Below are 21,718 nucleotides of genomic sequence, written 5' to 3' on the forward strand. Positions count from 1 at the left end.
CTACACTGGGTCAGAAATGGGCAGTACTCAGTTTGGATAACACGTGGGTCTATTCATTATGCTGGGAATCTGGTTCACATGGCCTGGAAATGGCTAAACTTCATTTATCATTGCTATCAAGGGGCTAACTATCACCTTTGCTCCATTTATGTCAATGTGTACTTTTATGCATGCTTGAAGCAAGTATGGGGGGTTTACCTTGAATGGTAACACACAAGAAATGTATTTTTCCCACGTTGGTATTTTCTTTTTCTATTTGTCAGTGATTTCTCTCCAGGTAGGCATTAGCTCTGGATAACATATATATTCATTAACATTGAAGTGATACTAAACACACACTGTTTAACCACTTGCTTACTGGGCACTTAAACCCCCCTCCTGCCCAGACCAGTTTTCAGCGCTCTCACTCTTTGAATGACAATTGCGCGGTCATACAACACTGTACCCAAATTACATTTTATATTTTTTCCCCACAAATAGAGCTTTCGTTTGGTGGTATTTGATCACCTCTGCGGTTTTTATTTTTTGTTAAAAAATAAATAAAAAACACGAAAAAAATAATAATACAAAACAGTTTTATATTTTGTTATAAAGAGTAGTTTTTCTCCTTCATTGATGTACGCTGATGAGGCTGCACTGATGGGCACTGATAGGCTGCACTGATGGGCACTATTAAGGTGGCACTGGCAGGCCCTGATAGGCAGCACTGGTGGGCACTGATAGGTGACACTGAGAGGTGGCACTGATGGGTGACACTGAAGGGCATTGATAGGTGGCACCGGTGGGCACTGAGAATTGGCACTAATAGGTGGCATTGATAGGTGTCACTGATAGGTGGCAGGGATGGGCACTGATAGGAGGAAGGGATGGGCACTGATGGGTGGCAGTGATGGGCACCGATGGGTGGCAGTGATGGGCACTGATTAGCACTGGTAAGTGAGACTGATATGCAGCACTGCTAGGTGGCACTGATGAGGCACTGACTGGCACCACTGGTGGGCATTGATAGGTGGCAAGCATGGGCACTATTGGGTGGTACTGATTGGCACTGACAGGTGGCACTGGTGGGCACTGTGGGCATTGGCAGGGGGCATTGGTGTGCACTAATGAGGCTGATGTGCCTCTTCCACTGGGAACCGATGTCCCCTATGCAGGAGCCGGTGATCGCCTTTCTCCTCCTCAAAAGATTACCGAGCATTGTTTACATCACGTGATCAGCTGTCTTGCTTTCCTCCACCTTCCATTTGAGGATGCCCCACAAATGCGCAATTGGGTTTAGGTCTGCAGACATGCTTGGCCAGTCCATCACCTTTACCCTCAGCTTCTTTAGCAAGGCAGTGGCCATCTTGGAGGTATGTTTGGGGTCGTTATCATGTTGGAATACTGCCCGCGACTCAGTCTCCGAAGTGAGGGGATCATGCTCTGCTTCAGTTTGTCACAGTACATGTTGGCATTCATGGTTCCCTTAATGAACTGTAGCTTCCCAGTGCTGGCAGCACTCATGCAGCCCCAGACCATGACACTCCCCCCCAGCATGCTTGACCGTAGGCAAGACACATTTCTTTGTACGCCTCACCTGGTTTCCGCCACACGCTTGACACCACCTGAACCAAATACGTTTATCTTGTTCTCATCAGATCATATGACATGGTTCCAGTAATCCATGACCTTATGCCCCACACACGAGCGGTTTTCCCGTCAGAAAAAAAAACAATGTTTTTTTCCAAAGGAATTCTCTCAACCCTGCCTTGCATACAATTCCTCTCAACCCTGCCTTGCATACACACATGCAGACCAATGTGATGCCAGTATGCGGCATCTGCAGATATTGGCCAACTTTTCCTCTTCACTCCTCCCAAGACATTTTAGCTCTGTAACTCCCTTGACACCTCCTCCTATGCTTGTCTCTTAAACCTTTCCCATCCCCTGTAATTCTCTACCCCAATATATCTGGTTAGTTCCTACCCTGTCCGCCTTCAGGCGATCCTTGAAAACTTGATTATTCAGAAAAGCCTACACCACCTTCATCAAAAAACTGTACTTGAGCCATCTTTATTAACCACTTCAATGCCGGGCATTTTCACCCTCTTCCTGCCCAGGCCAATTTTCAGCTTTCAGAACCGTCACGTTTGAATGACAATTACGCGGTCATGTGACGTGGCTCCCAAACAAAATTGACGTATTTTTTTCACCACAAATAGAGCTTTCTTTGGTGGTATTTGATCATCTTTGCGTTTGTTTTTTTTGCACTATAAACAAAAAAAAGACTGACAATTTTGAAAAAAAAACAATATTCTCAGTTTAGGCCGATACGTATTCTTCTATATATTTTTGGTAAAAAAAGATATCACAATAAGCGTATATTGATTGGTTTGCACAAAAGTTATAGCGCTTACAAAATAGGGGATAGATTTATGACATTTATTTTATTTTATTTTACTAGTAATGGCGGTTATCTATGGTTTTTGTCAGGACTGTGATATTGCGGCGGACACATCGGACACTTTTGACACTATTTTGGGACCATTCACATTTATACAGCGAACAGTGCTATAAATATGCACCAATTACTGTATAAATGTGACTGACAGAGAAGGGGTTAGCACTAGGGGATGATCAAGGGGTTAAATGTGTTCCCTAGGGAGTGATTCTAACTGTAAGGGGAGGGGACTGACTGGGAGTGACCGATCGGTGTCCTTATGTACAAGGAACACACCATCGGTCTCCTATCACCGATAGGACATGGATCTCTGTGTTTACACACAGATATCCACATCCCTGGCTCTGTGACGAGGAATCGCGGGTGCCCGGCGGACATCGCGGCCCCCGGGTACACGCATCGAGTCCTCAGTGATGCGCACCGCAGGAATCCCAGGACGTCATATGACGGCTGCCCCGGAGGGAAGAAGGGTTTCCTGCGGCCGTCATTTGACTATGCGCCGTGCGGGGAAGTGGTTAAATCATCCCTCGCAGATATTATGGGCCCAAATCCACAAAAGAGATACTCCGGCGTAAGCCGTCGTATCTCTGGTTCTAACTTTGGGAACTGATCCTCAGAAGCAATTTTCCTAAGTTAGGCAGAAGATCCGACATCTGTAAGGGACTTATACTGCCGGATCTTAGATGCAGTAACCTGCATCCGCCACTTGGGGGCATTTCGAGTCGAAATGCCTCTTCTGGTATCAAATTAGCACTTAGGGCGATCCACAAAGCTTTTGTGCTTCGTTTTTTCGCCGTAAGTTTTAGGTTGCCAAGTGTAAAACTAGGGCTGCTTTACAAAGTGTAAAGTTAGTCACACCTTGTAAAGGCCCATTCAAGCGACGGCATTTGGTATGCATTCCCGAGGAGAACTCCACGGCAATTTGTAAAATCAAAACCGGCATGGTTCCCCCCAGGAGCATACCAGGCCCTTAGGTCTGTTATGGGTTTGTAAGGAGAGACCCCCCTCCGCCGAAAAATCGACGTAGGGGTCCCCCTACAATCCATACCAGACCCGTATCCAAAGCACGCTACCCGGCCGGTCAGGAATGGGAGTGGGGACGAGCGAGCGCCCCCCCCCCCTCCTGAGCCGTGCCAGGCCGCATGCCCTCAACATGGGGGGGTTGGGTGCTCTGGGGCAGGGGGGTGCACTGCGGGCCCCCCCACCCCAGAGCACCCTGTCCCCATGTTGATGAGGACAGGACCTCTTCCCGACAACCCTTGCCGTTGGTTGTCGGGGTCTGCGGGCGGGGGCTTATCGGAATCTGGGAGTCCCCTCAAATAAGGGGGCCCCCAGATACCGGCCCCCACCCTAAGTGAATGGATATGGGGTACATCGTACCCCTACCCATTCACCTGTAGGCAAAAAGTAAAAGTTAGTAAACACACAACACAAGGGTTTTTAAAATAATTTATTATTCTGCTCCGGAGGCCCCCCCTGTCTTCTTTATTAGCTCTATTACCAGGGGGGGCTTCTTCTTCCACTCTCCGGGGGTCTTCTTCCACTCTCCGGGGGGGGTTTCTTCTTCCGCTCTCCGGGGGGGGGCTTCTCCGCTCTCCGGGGGTCTTCTTCTATCTTCGCCGCTCTCCGCTGTTGACTCGGCGAACCCCGGTTCTTCTGCAGCTGTCCGGTGCCTTCTTCTTCAGTGCTGGCTGCCTGCTATCTTTGTGTGTTAGCTCAATTTCTAACAGGCAGCCGGCGCGGTCTTCTGTGACGTCAGGGTCTTCTCTTCTGTTCTTCTCCCCTCTTCCGATGTTGACTCGTCGCCTCTTGTCGCTGTAATGATGGAAGCGCGCCTTGCATCCCATTTATATAGGCATCACCGTCCCATCATGCTCCGGCAGGTACCCACGTGGTGGGTGCCTACCCACGTGCACCCACCACGTGGGTACCTACCGGAGCAAAGATAGCAGGCAGCCAGCGCTGAAGAAGAAGGCACCGGACAGCTACAGAAGAACCGGGGTTCGCCGAGTCAACAGCGGAAGAGGGGAGAAGATAGAAGAAGACCCCCGGAGAGCGGAGAAGCTCCCCCCCGGAGAGCGGAAGAAGAAACCCCCCCCCCGGAGAGTGGAAGAAGACCCCCGGAGAGTGGAAGAAGAAGCCCCCCCTGGTAATAGAGCTAATAAAGAAGACAGGGGGTGCCTCCGGAGCAGAATAATAAATTATTTTAAAAACCCTTGTGTTGTGTGTTTACTAACTTTTACTTTTTGCCTACAGGTGAATGGGTAGGGGTACGATGTACCCCATATCCATTCACTTAGTGGTGGGGGCCGGTATCTGGGGGCCCCCTTATTTGAGGGGACTCCCAGATTCCGATAAGCCCCCGCCCGCAGACCCCAACAACCAACGCAAGGGGTTGTCGGGAAGAGGTCCTGTCCTCATCAACATGGGGATAGGGTGCTCTGGGGTGGGGGGGGCCCGCAGTGCGCCCCCTGCCCCAGAGCACCCAACCCCCCCCCATGTTGAGGGCATACGGCCTGGCACGGCTCAGGAGGGGGGGGGGGCGCTCGCTCCTCCCACTCCCATTCCTGACCGGGCCGGGTAGCGTGCTTTGGATACGGGTCTGGTATGGATTGTAGGGGGACCCCCTACGTCTAATTTTTTGGCGTGGGGGGGTCTCCTTACAACCCATACCAGACCTAAGGGCCTGGTATGCTCCTGGGGGGGGGGAAACCCATGCCGGTTTTTTCTTTGAAAATTGGCATGGAGTTCTCCTCTCAGAATGCATGCTGAGCGACGCTGTCATTTTTTTTATAATTATTTAGTGTCCCGTCGCAATCCACAAAGCTGCCCGGCGTCAATTACGTTCGCGCGCTGCATGTCGGGAAAATTACGTCACACGCATGCGCAGTACGGCCGGCGCGGGAGCGCGCCTCATTTAAATTTTAAAACGCCCCCCGAGAGGAGGATCGCCTTACGACGGCGGCACTTAAGTTACACGGCCTGAAATTTCTAGTAAGTGCTTTGTGGATCAGGCACTTAGGTAGAAACTTTAAGTCAGTGTAACTTAACTGCTGAAAGTTAAGTTACGCCGCCCTGCTGAGGATTTGGCCCTATGTCTTTTTCCAACTCCCCCTCCCTTTAGACTGTAAACTTCAAGAGCAAGTCCCTACTATCCTTCTGTATTAAACTGTATTGTAATTGTACTGTCTTTCTTTATATTGAAAGGTGCTGCATAAACTGTCGGCACTATATAAATCCTGTATATAATAAAATATTAATAAAAAGGCTTAAGCATGAACACTGCTAAAAAGTTTAATGTTTCCTGTTTTTGATAGTGAGATCCCCTGCATGGCAAATACTTTATGTTGGACTTTAAAAGCAGAACTTCACCAAAGAGAAAGTTTCCGCTTCTTTGCATCTTTAATAATTGTATGTTTTTGGGGGGTGGGAGTACAGGTACCTGGTTTTGACCCCCACACCCTCCTTCCCCCGCAGCCTTCTGGGACATATCACAGGTCCCAGGAGACCTGCAGGACCATTCACAAGCCTGTGCAAGTCCTGTGCAGCAGGAACCGGCTGTGAAGCTGCAAGGCTTCAATGCAAGTTTCCCTTACATAAGATGCCGGCGTCTGCCAATTGGCGAATAACACTGGATCCCTGACAGGTAAGTGTCCTTATATTAAAAGTCAGCAGCTACAGTATTTATGGCTGCGTGGCGATTTTAATTTTTCTGGGGGGACTGGAACTACTCTTTAATATTATTCCGTCGAAAATGGGATGGCAAGTCTTGAAACACAGTTTGGGGCTTACACAAAACTACTTCACAGCTCTTTTTGATTAACCTCTTAGTAATTACCACTACATTATTTACAACAAATTTTAGCAATGATGAAAGTGTCAGAACACATTTTCTGAAATATTTAATCTGCAAAATGTTTGCGGAATGGTACGCTTTGTGGAGTTTTACTCTGAAACTAGCTAAAGGCCACTAACATTAGTAAGAATTGCACTCTAAGATTACTTTTCATTTTGAGCCAAGAAATGAAAACACTTCTCCAGCTTTGGACATCTGCCAGCTTGATTGATCTTATGCCTTTACAGTCCGATATTTTCAAACAAAGGAATAGCTCCACAGATTCAGATTAGATTTTTTCGTGCATATACAAGAAAATAAGAATGGTTGTTGTGAACAGATACAATTTCTGCCAAACACTGTTTTTAATTGCAAGCTCTTTATAAAGTACAGATACTTCACAGTCATGTCGTAATGTTCAAAGTAGGTCTGAAAACTTGCCATGTAGAAGCAAAGCAAGTATAGAAGAAGGTTTTATGCTTTGTGTTTGCATTTTTATAACTCTCTTATGATTGCAAATCCTGGAAAGTAAAAATCTGTTAGACTCCAAAGATGCAAAGATTAGCATTGCTTTGGTGTGTAATATAAAAGACAGTCTGGCATCATGTAGATAGACTAATGGCTTGTTTTTGTCATTGGTAAGACATGCTGAAAGGACTACTTTTATCCCTGCAGTTAAAATGAAAGGTTGAACCTCTGGAAATGAAATATTGTCTGTCATCAACCTCATTATATACTTATTAATTCCTCAGAATGATGGGGAACAAAATATTGTGCTATGTGTATCATTGTATCCCCAGGAAACTCCACAATTAACTGAACCTACAAGCAGTAAAACTTTACAAGATGGCCTATAAATGTTCATTTTATGGAAATATAATGTTGAGTTATCATTACAATAGCGCCATAGTGGATCTCTTCTTATGGAGTCTTTACAGCAGCATATAACATAGTAAATTATTATCAGGATGAAAGGATTTGTTTTCCAATTGTAATCTAGTCAGAGTAGTCTGGGATTTTTAATGATTCACGGGAGAATGTAATCCTTCCTTTGGGAAAAGTTAAAACACTGTATTGCTTCACTGTAATTTAATTTTCAGTTCATCTTGACAACTTGAGCCTTAAAGTAACAAAATTATCCTTCTCATTTTAACTGTATATTTCAATATGTAATGGTGATTGTACTGTATAATATGTCTAAATTAACTTTCCTAAAGTAACACAAAAAAAAGCATCATCTATAGAATACACTGCTAGGAAACCTGGATTTTGAGTACAAGGTAAAGAAAGGAAGGCACAAAGAGCAGAATCCATCCATGCAAATTATATACCAGACACCATTGGGGACGGGTTTATAAAAACACACATTGCTGGAATATTTTTCTGAAATAAAGTCAGAAAAAAATACTGCATTATGGCCAATAGATCGAGCTGGGGATAGGGGAATCACTGTATTAAGAAAAGTACGGACAGAATTTGTGAAGATGCGTTCATTGCTTGTCATGTTCACCCAACAAATTATTTTACAAATCGGTATAAGGGTAATATATTGAATAACACAGTGAATGCAGAGTGACTGTTTTCTTCTATTTACAATGCATATAATATTTTTGCAAAATAAACGGAGGATTTGATTTTCAAGTGGAATACTATAAAAAAAATATGTTAAAACCATGGAGACAAAGAGAATTGTAATTATATCTGTACCTTATTGGGCAGGGTATCTTGTATTTTAGTCAGTTTATCACGCTCTGTACACAGTGCCAGTACAAGTCTTCTGGTATCCAAGGAAAGGTTTGCAAAGTGAGCCCCCCTCCAAGCCGAGATGCTTGCAAGTACAGTGGGCTGAAGCAGGGTCTTAAATGACAGCTGGTGTCCACTGTTTTAAGGCCCCTTTCACACTGGGGAAGGAGGTGCGGTGGGCGGTATAGCGCCGCTATTTTTAGTGGCGCTATACCGTCGGAATTGTGGCAGTATTCGGCCGCTAGCAGTGCGGTTTTAAAAAAACCCCCGCTAGCGGCCGAAAAAGGGTTAATACCGCCTGCAATGCGCCTCTGCAGAGGTGCATTGCCAGCGGTATAGCCACGGTTTCCATTGCTTTCAATGGGAAGGAGCGGTGGAGGAGCGGTAAATACACTGCTCCAAAGATGCTGCTAGCAGACTTTTGAGCAGTCCTGCTAGCGCACCGCTCCAGTGTGAAAGCCCTCGGGCTTTCACACTGGAGAAACAGCAGCCACTGTTAGGGTCAGTTTGCAGGCGCTATTTTGAGCCCAATAGACCTGCAAAACCGCCTCAGTGTGAAAGGTGCCTTAAAGCGAACTAAAAATTCTCTTATACTTTACAGCCAAAGAAGTTGCCATCTTACCTCTGTTTGACCTGCAATTGTCACAGTGTGTTACACATGTGATCAGTTATTACACCATCTACTGGATGGCTTTACAGTACAATTGTCAGTACAAGCTCATGGCATGTTTTTGAATGTAACTATTTAGGGAAACAGTATAAAACAATGGGTTTAATTTGCTTTAGGTTTGCCACCCACCTTGGACCATGACATCTGAGGTGGGAGCTTCTCTTGAACCTATTTCAAGCCCAGACATCCTGTAAAACAGCTAACTATCTCCTTCCTTTGAATTTCTTGATATCCAAAGTTGAGGTTCTTTCTGTAGAGGTACTATAGAGCAGGGGATGGCAACCTAAAAGTGGTGGAGATCTACCTGAACAACATGGAGAAGTCAATGATCACCGAGGCACAGTGTCACCACCTCAATTGCAGTACTAACCGTGTCACAATTGCAATGCATTGCATGGCATTCATGGGTTTACATTGGGTGGTAAGAAGCAACATATCACCTCCTCACCACCTGTCAAAACACACATTCGGAGCACTTTTCAGAGGAGCAGAGTTGTCTGCTGCACTTGTGAATGACCCTTGGTTGCATTCAGCAACGGCTCCCTAAGGGCTCACTCACACTAAAGTTTATCCATCTATAGCACTGTTTTATCATTTTATGATCCAGTTTTGGGTATACATGTTGATATAATTTTTAATCTTGATAGATGGATTTTTTCATTTATTTTAAACAGCTGCTGCATCATCTATCATATTATAACTGATCAGTTTTGTGATATTGATTTATTTATCTATTTATTGGACATTATTTTTTTTTTTCCATGTTTGGAACCTCATTACAGCTTATTAATATCTTTGGCGCCGGGAAGTGCACTTTGGGCTCCCTAGTTTTTAGTGTGCACCTTCTTTTATACAAGGCTGCAGGTACACTGCACTGCACCCGCTTTGTGGTTAAACCGCAATGCATTCATGTAAAGCAGCCCTTAATAATATTATGCCCAGTGTATTGCTTCACACTGGATGGAAGATCTCTTCTTTCCTGCTGCTGGCACCACTCTGGAGCCTGTCAGCCATGTATAGGAGTGGGGTACAGTTGGTATGACTCTGCATGGACAGAACCATCACTACAGAGGAGCATCAGCTTATGTGGCCCTTGCTCCCCTACTACAGCTCCAACATACAAGTAGTCTCTCTGCATAGCACTCAGTTTGATGCTCTGGAATGTCAGGTCAGCAAGTCCAGACCAAGATCTACCAGTTACCTGTCATGATCTACCAGTAGATTGTGATTTACAGGTTGTTGACCCCCGCTCTAGAGGAACTGATGATAGTTTTCAACTGGATTCCTGAAAACACTAACATCATGTAAAACTGATAAGAGGAACTGAACATTAAAAGTCTCTGTGCATTTTGGCAACCCAACATTTTTTAACATAAGCCTTGTGTATAAACAACAGAATTGGTTTATAAAAATATATGTATCCCCCAAATAATTGTTTTAGTCCTGAAGACTATAGTCTTATAGACTTTAGTATGAAAGTGTTAGAACCCCAGGAAGAGTAGAATACCTGGTCCCCGCCACATTATTATTATACATGCTTTATATACGCCAACAGTTTTTGCAGCTCTTTATAAGATAAAGGGGGGAATACAGTGCGGGTTGCAATACAATAAAATAGAAATGGGTTAATAGGGTCTTGCTTACAATCTATTGTTTTATTATGTAGGGGCTAGTAAGTGAACCCCACTGTCAAGCAGGCATTTGACAGAAACCAGAATGTGATAGAGGTGGCCAGAGATCTACAATACAGTAAGATTTTATAACACGATAGCTAGGTGACTTTTCATACAATAATTTTGTTGTGGTCATGTGATCACTCAGCCATCTGTTTATTGCTCCTTTCTTTGGAAGTAACTAGTGGACAGGAACTTGCTGAACATAGACATGATAGGAGAAAGTGTCCACCTATTCTAAAAGATAACATACCCCAGCATCCCTTGCAGGACTTTGCATTGAAGGTTGGAAGGAGGGGAGAAGCAATAAGAACTTGGCTACACTAAGTGCTGTCGATGCTTAGTCCAGGTTGCCTACACCTGTTCACAAGAAAAAGCGATAACAAGGCCATCCTGATGAGAAGACTCAGTGTTGTGGGTTTACAATATGGCTGTCATTTCAGCATTGGCTTTGTAGGGTTGTTAGTCCTCCATAGGATATAGGATAGATTTAAAAGAACGGAGGGATCAACAAGTAAAATATAAGTGAAGGAAAAGAGACTATTATGAGCATTATAGGTTATGTGCGCATAGATTAATCCCCTTGTTTACATGCAAAAATGTATGTTTGCATGGATATACACTTGTAGTGAAATGATCCCTAAGGCCGCGTACACACGGTCCGTTTCCAAACCGATGAGAATGGACCAAAGTTCAGTTTCATCGGTCCAAACTGACCGCGTGTATGGCCCATCGGTCTGTTGTCCCTTCAGTACAAAATTTTAAAACATGCATTAAAATCGAACCGATGGACCGCTGACCGATTGGTCCAAACCGATGGTTAGTACAGAAAGCATTGGTTCAAAACCCGCGCATGCTTAGAATCAAGTTCGACGCATGCTTGGAAGCATTGAACTTTGTTTTTTCAGCACGTCGTGTGTTTAACGTCACCGCTTTCTGACCCACCGGTTTTTGGAACGATAGTGTGTACGCACATCAGACCGTCAGGCCACTTCATCGTGAAGCGATGGAAATGGCCCATCGGACCATTCTCATCGGTTTGGATCGACCGTGTGTACGCGGCCTAAGAAACATTATAATATATTAATTGCCATTCTCACAAGATCTTAAAGGATAAGTTCACATTTGGGAATATGTTACATGAATGAACTATCATTGATGCTCTGTGCCACACAGAACATCTGCGTGGCACAAAGATCTGCAGAAGACCTGCATGGGATAAGCGATCTGCTGATCGCTGGTACAATGTTTTACAGGCTCTTTTTTAAAAGTGAACTTATCCTTTAAAGTAGAACCATAAATATTGCTAGGTGAGAGATCTCTCAGGTTTGCCACATATGCAATTGGAGCAATTGCACATTTTCTGAGCCAGGTTTACTACGAGATTGTTGCATAATTCAGCAATTTCTTAAAAGTAGCACTGCAGCAATATCAAGAATACCGCTGGCCACTACTTGTGTGTTTGTGCTGTAAGAATTAATCAATCATGAATGCCATGGTAAATCTGCTGTAGATGCTTGCAAAACTGTTAGGCCTCGTACACACGACCGAGTTTCTCGACAAAAAACAGCAAGAACCTTGCTGGGAGATATTTTTGTTGCCGAGGAAACCGGTCGTGTATACATTTTCGTCAAGGAAACTGTCGAGAAACTCGACGAGCCAAAAAGAGAGCAAGTTCTCTATTTTCTCGACGGGAGTCTGATTTGGCTCGTCGAGTTTCTGGTCGGGCTGGTTTCCGACGAGAAACTCGGACGTCTGTATGCTAAGAAACCTGCGCTTGCTCAGATTAAAGTATGAGACGGGAGTAAAAGTAGCATTTGTAAAGGAGATAACACATTTTTAAAGCTTAACAGACTGAAAAGTGCAAATGTCTCTTACCAAACTTTTTTGGCTTGACTGTGTGTACGCAAAGCAAGCTTGTCGAGTTCCTCGACAAGCCTAACAAGGAACTCGACGAGCAAAGTGTGCAAAGTGCAACTTCCTATACAAACTGAACAGTCTATTTGCCTTTAGTAAATCAGCCCCAAAGACTGTTGTGAATCCTTTGATAAATGAGAGGCCATCTAGACAGATGCCTAATTGTCAGTAATCTGTAGAACATCTATCCACAAAAATCCCCCTTTTGGTAGTTAGTTTAGGAATTTTCCAGTCATGACAACAGTCTCCCAATCTTTATAAACTGAAATAAAATTAATAGGTTATATTTAGTTATCTGAACGATTATCTCTTATGATTTGAAACTATATAAAAACCTTAATTTTTTAATTTGTAGATTTATATATATATTTGTTTATTTTTTATTTTATATGCAGAATAGAACAGAATGCTGTTTGGATAATCATCTGCGATGACCATTTAAAAATGTTTTTGTGATCTTTGTAATTCTTCAAATAGGAAACATGGAATAAATATCAATAAAGCAACACAAGTCATATGTTTAGTTAACTGAATATGTTTATAATGTTGACAAGACTTGCCTCTGATTGTTAATCTGTTTATTTCCCTTAAGGGTAAAGTAAATGGACATATAATATGGATAGTTTCCTCACATAAATTCCTTTAAAGGAAATGTATGTGTGAAATTTTTAAAGTTTATGTAAAATGTGCAACACATGTTTTCCAAATGTCGATTTGCTCTATAGTACAAACCAGAAAATAAGAAAGATTCCAGATGTAATACAACAGCCATTCCCAAGAATGCCAACCTAGGAGGGCAGATTTCAGGGGGGAAAAGCATAGTGCATTGTGGTAAAAATATTGGACATAAGTACATGGACATAGGTTTATGAATAAGTATTAAGAACAGTAGGCAGGATTATGATAAATTAATATGAAACACATGTATACATACTCAATACACATTGCAACAATTAAATCAGAAAATTATTCATGCTAACTTTGATGCCCTAAAATACAACATAGGATTAGATGAAGGATTGTTTACAAAGCACTGATGCACATTTCATTGGTATGGACAATGAATTCACATGCTTTGGGGGTGCTTGGGGTAAACCAATACATACCATATGTATTTGGTGAATATTTTGTTTTAAAGGGGTTTGGGAAAAAAATGTTAGGAAACACTGAAGTAAAGCATGTATAACTAAAACAGTGCTGCGCTACTAATTGAATAAATGTGTAAACCAATATGATTCAATAAAGACCATATATACATACAAAGTTAAATAATACTAATACCTCCAAAATAAGTATATAAGTGAATCAAAGTTCATCAAAATAATCAAGTGATTGATTGAAGAGAATCCAAAAATATCAATTCACCAACAGTGTAAAGATAAAAGAAATTCTTGCGCTTGCCTCCACCAGTATCACAGACTGCTCACCTCATACGAGTCAAAATCAGCAGTATTCCCCTCTGGGATGAAGATTACTGGCTTGGTATAGACATCTTCACTCTTTCATTCAGACACCTGCTTATTAGGGTTCCAAAGAACCCTGATCGTCTTACCGGATGAAAAAGTATGCAAAAAAAAAAGTCAAGGCATTGACTTCTTCAGTAGGGTGGAGCTAAGACGTCACTAAGCTATTTTAACCACTTAAGGACTTGGAAGGATTTGCCCCCTTAATGACCAGGCCATTTTTTGCGATACGGCGCTGTGTTGCTTTAACTGACAATTGCGCTCGCTGTACCCAAACAAAATTGATGTCCCTTTTTTCCCACAAATAGTGCTTTCTTTTGGTGGTATGTGATCACCTCTGCGGTTTTATTTTTGCCCTATAAACAAAAAAAGTGACAATTTTAAAAAAATATATACTGTATATTTTTGCTATAATATCCCAAAAAAAAATGTCTTCCTCAGTTTAGGCCGATATGTATTCTTCTACATATTTTTGGTAAAAAAATAAATAATAATAAGCGTTTATGGATTGGTTTACGCAAAAGTTATAGGCCCCGGATTCACGTAGAATCGCGTAACTGAGGGCGGGCATAACGTATCTCATTTACGTTACGCCGCCGCAAGTTTTTCAGGCAAGTGCTTTATTCACAAAGCACTTGCCTGAAAAACTTGCGGCGGCGTAACGTAAATCACCCGGCGCAAGCCCGCCTAATTCAAATTAGGCGGGTAGGGGGCGTGTAGCATTTAAATTAAGCGCGTCCCGCGCCGAACGTACTGCGCATTGCGCCGTTCGTAAAATATCCCAGGGTGCATTGCTCCAAATGACGTCGCAAGGACGTCATTGGTTTCGACGTGAACGTAAATGACGTCCACCCCATTCACAGACGACTTACGCAAACGACGTATACCCAGGGGCAACTTTACGCCGTGACAAGCCTAACGTAAACGTCGTAACTTTACTGCGTCGGCCGCGCGTACGTTCGGGAATTCCCGTATCTAGCTAATTTGCATACTCAATGGGGAAAACGACGGAGGCGACACCTAGCGGACAAAAAAAAATTGCATTTAAGATCCGACGGCATAAGAGCCTTACGCCTGTCTGATCTAATGGACATTTATGCGTAACTGATTCTAAGAATCAGTCCGCATAGATATGACGGCCCAGATTAGGACTTATGACGGCGTACATGGCGTTGCGCCGTCGTAAGCCCTTTGAGAATCTGGCCCATAGCGTTTACAAAGCAGGGGAAAGATTTATGACATTTTATTATTATTATTTTTTTTTACTAGCAATGGCAGTGATCAGCAATTTTTTGCCGGACTGAAATTGTGGCGGACAGATGGACACTTTTGACACTTTTTTGGGACCATTGACATTTATATAGCAATCAGAGCTGAAAATAGCCACGGATTATTGTATAAATGTCATTGGCAGGGAAGGGGTTTAACACTAAGGGGTGATCAAGGGTTAAATGTGAGTCCTAGGGAGTGTTTTCTAACTGTGGGTGGATGGGACTGCCTGGAGGAGACCGTTCTCTGTTCATAACCAGTATGAACAGCAGATCTGTCTCCTCAATCCTGACAGAACGGAGATCTGTCTATTTACATTGATAGATCTCCGTTCTGTCTCTCTGAGGAGCGATCGCATGTGCCCGGCGGACATCGTGGCCACCGGGCATGTGCATCGGCTATGTCATTGCGCCGCGGGCGTGCGCACCCCATAGTGCTCTTAAATCAGTCGATGTACAGCTATGGGGATTTGCTAAGGGGAGCCGATCTGCCACAGTATAACCACAGCGGCTGGTCCTTAGCTAGTTAAATATTGCCAATACCCCTACTGAAGAATTCAATGCCTTGATAGAAGGGGACTTAGGGGACGGAGCCTGCCTACTGACGTTACATCGTGCCCATCTTGATACCTTGCCTTTTCAATGCTGTTCCAGCTAGCATGGCTTACAGTGCCACATTTATAAGTGCACCCTCTAATTTTTATGAGAATAAATATTCCTAGACGGAGATCACTACATTTGCCTACTTTTTTTGCATACTTATTTCAGCCGTAAGACGATCAGGTTCTTTGTAACCCAAAGAAGCAGGTGTCTGAAATGAAAGAGTGAAACTGTCTATACCAAGCCAGTAATCTTCATCCCCAGAGGGGAATACTGCTGATTTTGACTCGTGTGAGGTGAGCAGGCCCGTTATAGTGGTGGAGGCAAGCATAAGCATTTATTTTATCTTTACACCGTGGGTGAATTGATATTTTTGGATCCTCTTCAATCATCCACTTGATTTTGATGAACTTTGATTCACTTATATATAATTATTTTGGACTTATTAGTATTATTTAACTTAATGTACTGTATATATGGTCCTTATTGAATCATATTGGTTTACACATTTATTCATCAGTAGCGCAGCACTGTTTTTGTTATTTTATCAGCTCAAGTGGAGTGAAGGAACTTTTAGTGATAGTGACTACTGTCATTAAAATCAATATTATTAATTTTACTCATCTTCACAATATTCTCACATTATTGGTTTGATTGCACTGATTGACATTTGCACTGTTTATTACATGTGTTCATTATGGTTTTTTTTTTTTCATAAGTGTGAGGGACTCCTCCATTAGAGATAGATAGACAGATAGAGCTTGGCAGTAATACGTTCAAGTGGCTCAGAGCTACATTTGCAATACAAGGAAATATAGACAGGTTGGGGACACTGGAATGGAGGTAAGCACCTGCAAAATGTGCACCAGCAAGCTTCTTGTAAGAATGTTCATCTTTATTCAAATATCGGTCAGGAGAATATTACCAACCAATGTTTCAGGACCATGCAGGTACCCTTTCTGGAGATTTCTGTTCATCGACCACAAATCACCTTTCTGAAATAGTTCTATGATGATAAGTTGTATTGTTCTTACCTCTATGTGCCTGTAAGGCATAACTGCAAATGACACCACCAACCAATATGGTATCACGGGCCCGACCCTAGGAGCGTCTGCCTAGTATTATCCTTCTAAATGACCTGAAACAAGTATATAGCTACTGAAATCCGAACTTCTGATCTGCACAGTCATCCTGGATCAGAGAATCAGAAATCACTGTAGCCACTGGATCATCCTGACAGCCAGGGGACTAGAACTTAAAGCGGAGTTCCACCAAATATATATTTTTTTAAGTCTTTTAAAACTTTTAAAATAAGGACACCTACCTTTCCAGGGCGCCCGCAAAGTCGGCACCCGAAGCCGATCTGTCCCTCGGCTCTTGGGTGGAGGCACCACCATCTTTGATAAAGGAATCATGTGTGACTCGTGCTGCGCGAATCCCACTGGTCCCTGCTGTCTTCTGGGACCTGTGTGTCTCCCAGAAGACAGCAAGGGGGAACGGGGGTGCCAAAAGTGGCGTAGATAGCTGTGGGTGGCTCGGCTATCTATGCCCGGAAGTGGGAGCAAAGCACCTGTATTAGACATGTATCTGCTCCCCCCTTCACCCTGAAAGGTGCTAAATGTGACACTGGAGGGGAGGGAGGATTCCGAAAAGCAGAAGTTCCATTTTTGGGTGACACTTCGCTTTAAGAGAAGGAAGTCAACAATGGCAGCCTCTGTATACAGCACACCAAACATTATACATGAAGCTCCAAATTACTAGCCTATCTCCAAAAATGTCTGCTTCCACTGTGCATGCATTATTACTAGATGCATTTTTAAGCATTGATGCTTTTCTCATTTTAATTAATATCCCATAAGCATGAATTTATAAAAAACAGATATACTCTAAAATTAATAAAGCACATTTAGATTGCAACAGTGTGATGACACGAGGTGTGAGGCCACTGTAGTCTGTCTTTGGAAATATAGTTTTCCACATTGGCAACTATGAGCTGGCAGATTTTATTTTTTTCACTAGGACTTCACATCTGTGCCAAATACCAAAGCTGGTGAATGAACATTTTTAACCCAGCCCTTAATACTTCTAATAAAGTACTGCAGACACATACAATAAAAACCAGATGTGATCACCGCGTACGCTGGAAACACTGACTTTTTTTTTCAATGGGCAGAAGCAGAGCTGGGGTTTTTTATGTGATCACCTTCATTTGGTTTTTCCAAGTTTAGCTTCTGTTGCTTTCCCAAATTAATGATACCCTTTAAGTTATTTGACAAGCAAAACATAAAGGAAAGAAACTGCCATCTAAACAGTTTAAATGAACTAGGGTTCTCTTTCCACTCTTGGGTTGGTTTAATGAGATTTATGGTATGTCAAGGAAGTTAACGGATAAAAATCCCCTTACAATCAACGTTTAGGTCTAAGCTGAAATCAGCCATGCCTGTATCATTTATAGTTGCCAAAGATGATGAACACCTGAGGTTATTGTTGAAATTGCTTGTCCTATTTAAAAGATTATTCTGGGAGTAATTACACAGTCAATTTGCAAAATGATTCTTCCAAGAGCAAGGTTCTTGGCAAAGGGAGGAAAATTCTAATTTATACTGCAAACTAATTTGCTGTATTTAATTTGAATTTTAGGTATTATAAAAAGAGTTTCCTGCAATACTACACTGAGTTATGCCCTATACACACAATTGGTTTGTCTGATGAAAGCGAACCAATGGATTTTTACATCAAATATCCGATGAAGCTGACTTTCTTCAGTCTTGCCTACACACCATCGGTTAAAAATCCGATCGTGTCCAACGAAGTGACGTAAAACACAACGACGTGCAGAGAAAAATTAAGTTCAACGCTTCCGAGAATGCGTCAACTTGATTCTGAGCATGCATGGATTTTTGACCGATGGATTTCCCCACAGACAATCGTTTTTTTTCTATCGTTTTTTTAACCATACGAAAATTTAAAACAGGTTCTATTTTTTTTCACCGGTGGGAAAAAAACTGATGGGGCCCACACATGATCGGTTTGTCCGATGAAAACGGTCCATCGGTCTGTTTCATCAGACGAACCGATCGTGTGTACAGGGCATTAGGTTATATATAGTACTAAGATAGATACCATTGGACTTTAGCTGATGTTGAATCAAATTTATAAGACTACATAGTGGACTGTCGATAAGTTGAAAACCAATGTACCGTTAACAACCTTTGACCACTTTTGACCAAATCATTAAAGCTGAACTTAACGCAAATTAAGACAGCTTTGTTACCATAAAACTATTGTTAAAGCAGTGGAAGTTCCTGAAAATTGACTTGGTATCAGTCTCTTAAAGTCTACTGTACTATCTGCACAGCAGAGCTCAGAGAGGTGGAGGAGAAGCAGAACAAGAAGCCAATCAGGTATGCTACAAGGCAAAGAGCTGAGGAGAGCAAAGTGATATAGAGGTAACCTGATCAGTCTGCTTCTTCTTTTGTAATTGTCCAATGACATGGTATAGTTGGGGGGGGGGGGGGGTTGTCAGTAAAAGTGAAACTGTGGCAAAGAACAATTGTGTCCCCAAAGGGCTGGTTCTAGACAAAATGGGCCCTGATCAAACATTAACATGTGGGCCTCATATACTAAAATCCTGTCCTATGTTAGCAGGAGGAAAATCATTGGTGGATAGTGGGAGGAAAAATTGTCGGTTGTCAGGGAAAATTATTAGTGGTCAGTGGGAGAAAAAATGTTTTGGTGTCAGTGGGAGGAAAGAAATCACTGGTGTTGGTGGTCAATATGAATAATAATAAAAAAACAAAAAAAACACGCTGGTCAGTGGAAGGTAACAAATTGCTGGTGTTAGCGTAAAAAAAAACAAAAAAAAAAAAACATGCAGCATAAAAAATGGTCAGAGGGAGGAAAAGGAAACACTGAAGTAAAGCATGTGTTTGTTTTTTTCTTTTTTCTTTTGTTTTTGTTTTTCTCTTCTTTTTTTTTAAGTGCGAGGGACTCCTACACTAGAGATAGATAGAACTGTAACAAACTGGATGTGCCTAGGTTCATGGCTTTTGGGATGTGTAGGTTATATTTTTTCCATAAAATAAAGGCAAGTGCAGACAAGATAGAGTGTTTACCATTAGTCTAGTACGTACCGTTATTTAGGTGATCATACTGACATGGGTACATTGTGACAAGTACCAGTAAATAAGTCATAAAAATATGATTTCAGCCATACACATACAGTACACATTGCACATAATGTGTGCATCCAATACATAAACAAAAACAAAACTAACACCCAAGTAATCCTTTAAAGTTCTCCAAAGTTAGCTTCTGACATGGACAATATAGTGCCTTTAGTTTTCTAGTTAGCCACTTGAACATTCTGGGATCCTTGAAATAGGGACACGTTTTTGTTGTGAATACAGGTTTTGGCTGGTCCCCAGTTTGAGTTCCAGTAAGGGCTCTATCTTTATTGAGTTTGCATTTTTCCCTGTGCATGTGTGGGTTTCCTCTGTGTACTCTGGTTTCCTCCCACATTCCATACTTATGCTGGTAGGTTGATTGGTTCCCGTCAAAAAATGGTCTGCATATGTATGTGTGAGTTAGGGACCTTATATTGTAAGCTCCTTGAGGTAAGGCACTAAAGTGCATGTACAATATGTAAAGCACTACAAAACATTGCAGCTCTATATAAATTTGTCAAAAAAAAAAAATAACAGTTACCGAACTTCTCCTGAACATCACTATTAGTTACTTGAACTGTCAATCTTTGTAAAGGATGAACAGTAAGATATTTTATTCTCCAGAGCTATGGCATGCTGAGAGTCTGGGGCTTCGGAGACTAGTGATACCAAACACACACAGTTTAATTATTATTATAATACATGATTTATTTAGCACCAACAGTTTGCGCAGCGCTTTACAACATGAGGGCCGACAGTACAGTTAAAATATAATACAGGACAATTAGAGGGCCTGCTCATTAGAGCTTACATTCTTATTTACATTGTCCCTTCTCTTTCTGTATGTGGATGATGGCACTAATTATTTTAATTAAAAAAATAATCTACCCTTTTAATAATCAATATACAGTTGTCACAAGACCCAGCTCTTTCCCAGCATTTCTGCAGGAAAAAGTGGCCGAAGGAGCTTCTAGTTCTCTGCTACTAGTCACGTGTTAAAAAAAAAAAGCCTTTGGGATACAGAGTAAAAATAAATAAATAATTGATATCAATAAACTGTTTTAAATTGTCATACAAATATATATATATAGTTGAAATCCAAACTTTATTATTTTTGGCAATAACATGGCGTGGTGTATTTCTGCCAGTTGAGAGGAAGGTGAAGCCTCCATCAATCAAGATGTAATATTCCACCCCCATAGTTTTTAGCTTGTTAGTGGACATGAAGGATTAGGGAGGGGGTGGGCTGTGATTTACAACTGTGTATACACCCACATGTGTTACTCTATAGTTACATGGTTTGCTCCGATGTGATAGGAAAAAAAAGGTCAGAAAATACAGTGAAAACTGAGCATGTTCACTAGCTGCAACACTGTTCTGCAAAGCCCCCAATTGCAGTGGAGACATGGACAGGAGGGAGGCATATACAACAGAAGGATCAACCAGGTTTACAGAATACAGAAATCCCATAGTGAGAAGGGCATGTAATACAGCATTTATTGATAGTTTTTTAATGTGGATTTAATGGAACTTTAAGCAGCCAACCTAAGACATGTGTACCAATTTTTACATTATTTTGAGAGGATGGAGAATGCAAATCAAATAGTGGAAATACACATTTTGTAGCGAGGTAAAAAACTGCAAGCCAAGTGGCAAAAAGAAGTGGAAACTAAGACTAGCTGATCTGGCTTCTGAAGTCTCCAAGATATATAAAAATCCAGTGGGAAACCAAGTCCAGTAAAATATTTTTTGGGTGGACACATGTCTTTAACCACTTAAGGATCCGGACCAATATGCTGCTAAATGATCCAAGGGGTTTTTACAATTCGGCACTGCGTCGCTTTAACAGACAATTGCGCGGTCGCGATGTGGCTCCCAAACAAAATTGGCGTCCTTTTTTCCCCACAAATAGAGCTTTCTTTTGGTGGTATTTGATCACCTCT

General features: G+C 42.2%; 1 protein-coding gene across 1 annotated transcript in view; it reads right to left on the reverse strand.

Moving 5' to 3' along the window:
- THSD4 (thrombospondin type 1 domain containing 4) overlaps positions 1-21,718 on the reverse strand; it is an 894,854-nt gene that overhangs the window by 503,056 nt on the left and 370,080 nt on the right. The gene's annotated exons all lie outside the window — the stretch shown is intronic.

Source organism: Rana temporaria, chromosome 3 (genome assembly GCF_905171775.1).
Source record: "Rana temporaria chromosome 3, aRanTem1.1, whole genome shotgun sequence".
Lineage (NCBI taxonomy): Eukaryota > Metazoa > Chordata > Amphibia > Anura > Ranidae > Rana > Rana temporaria.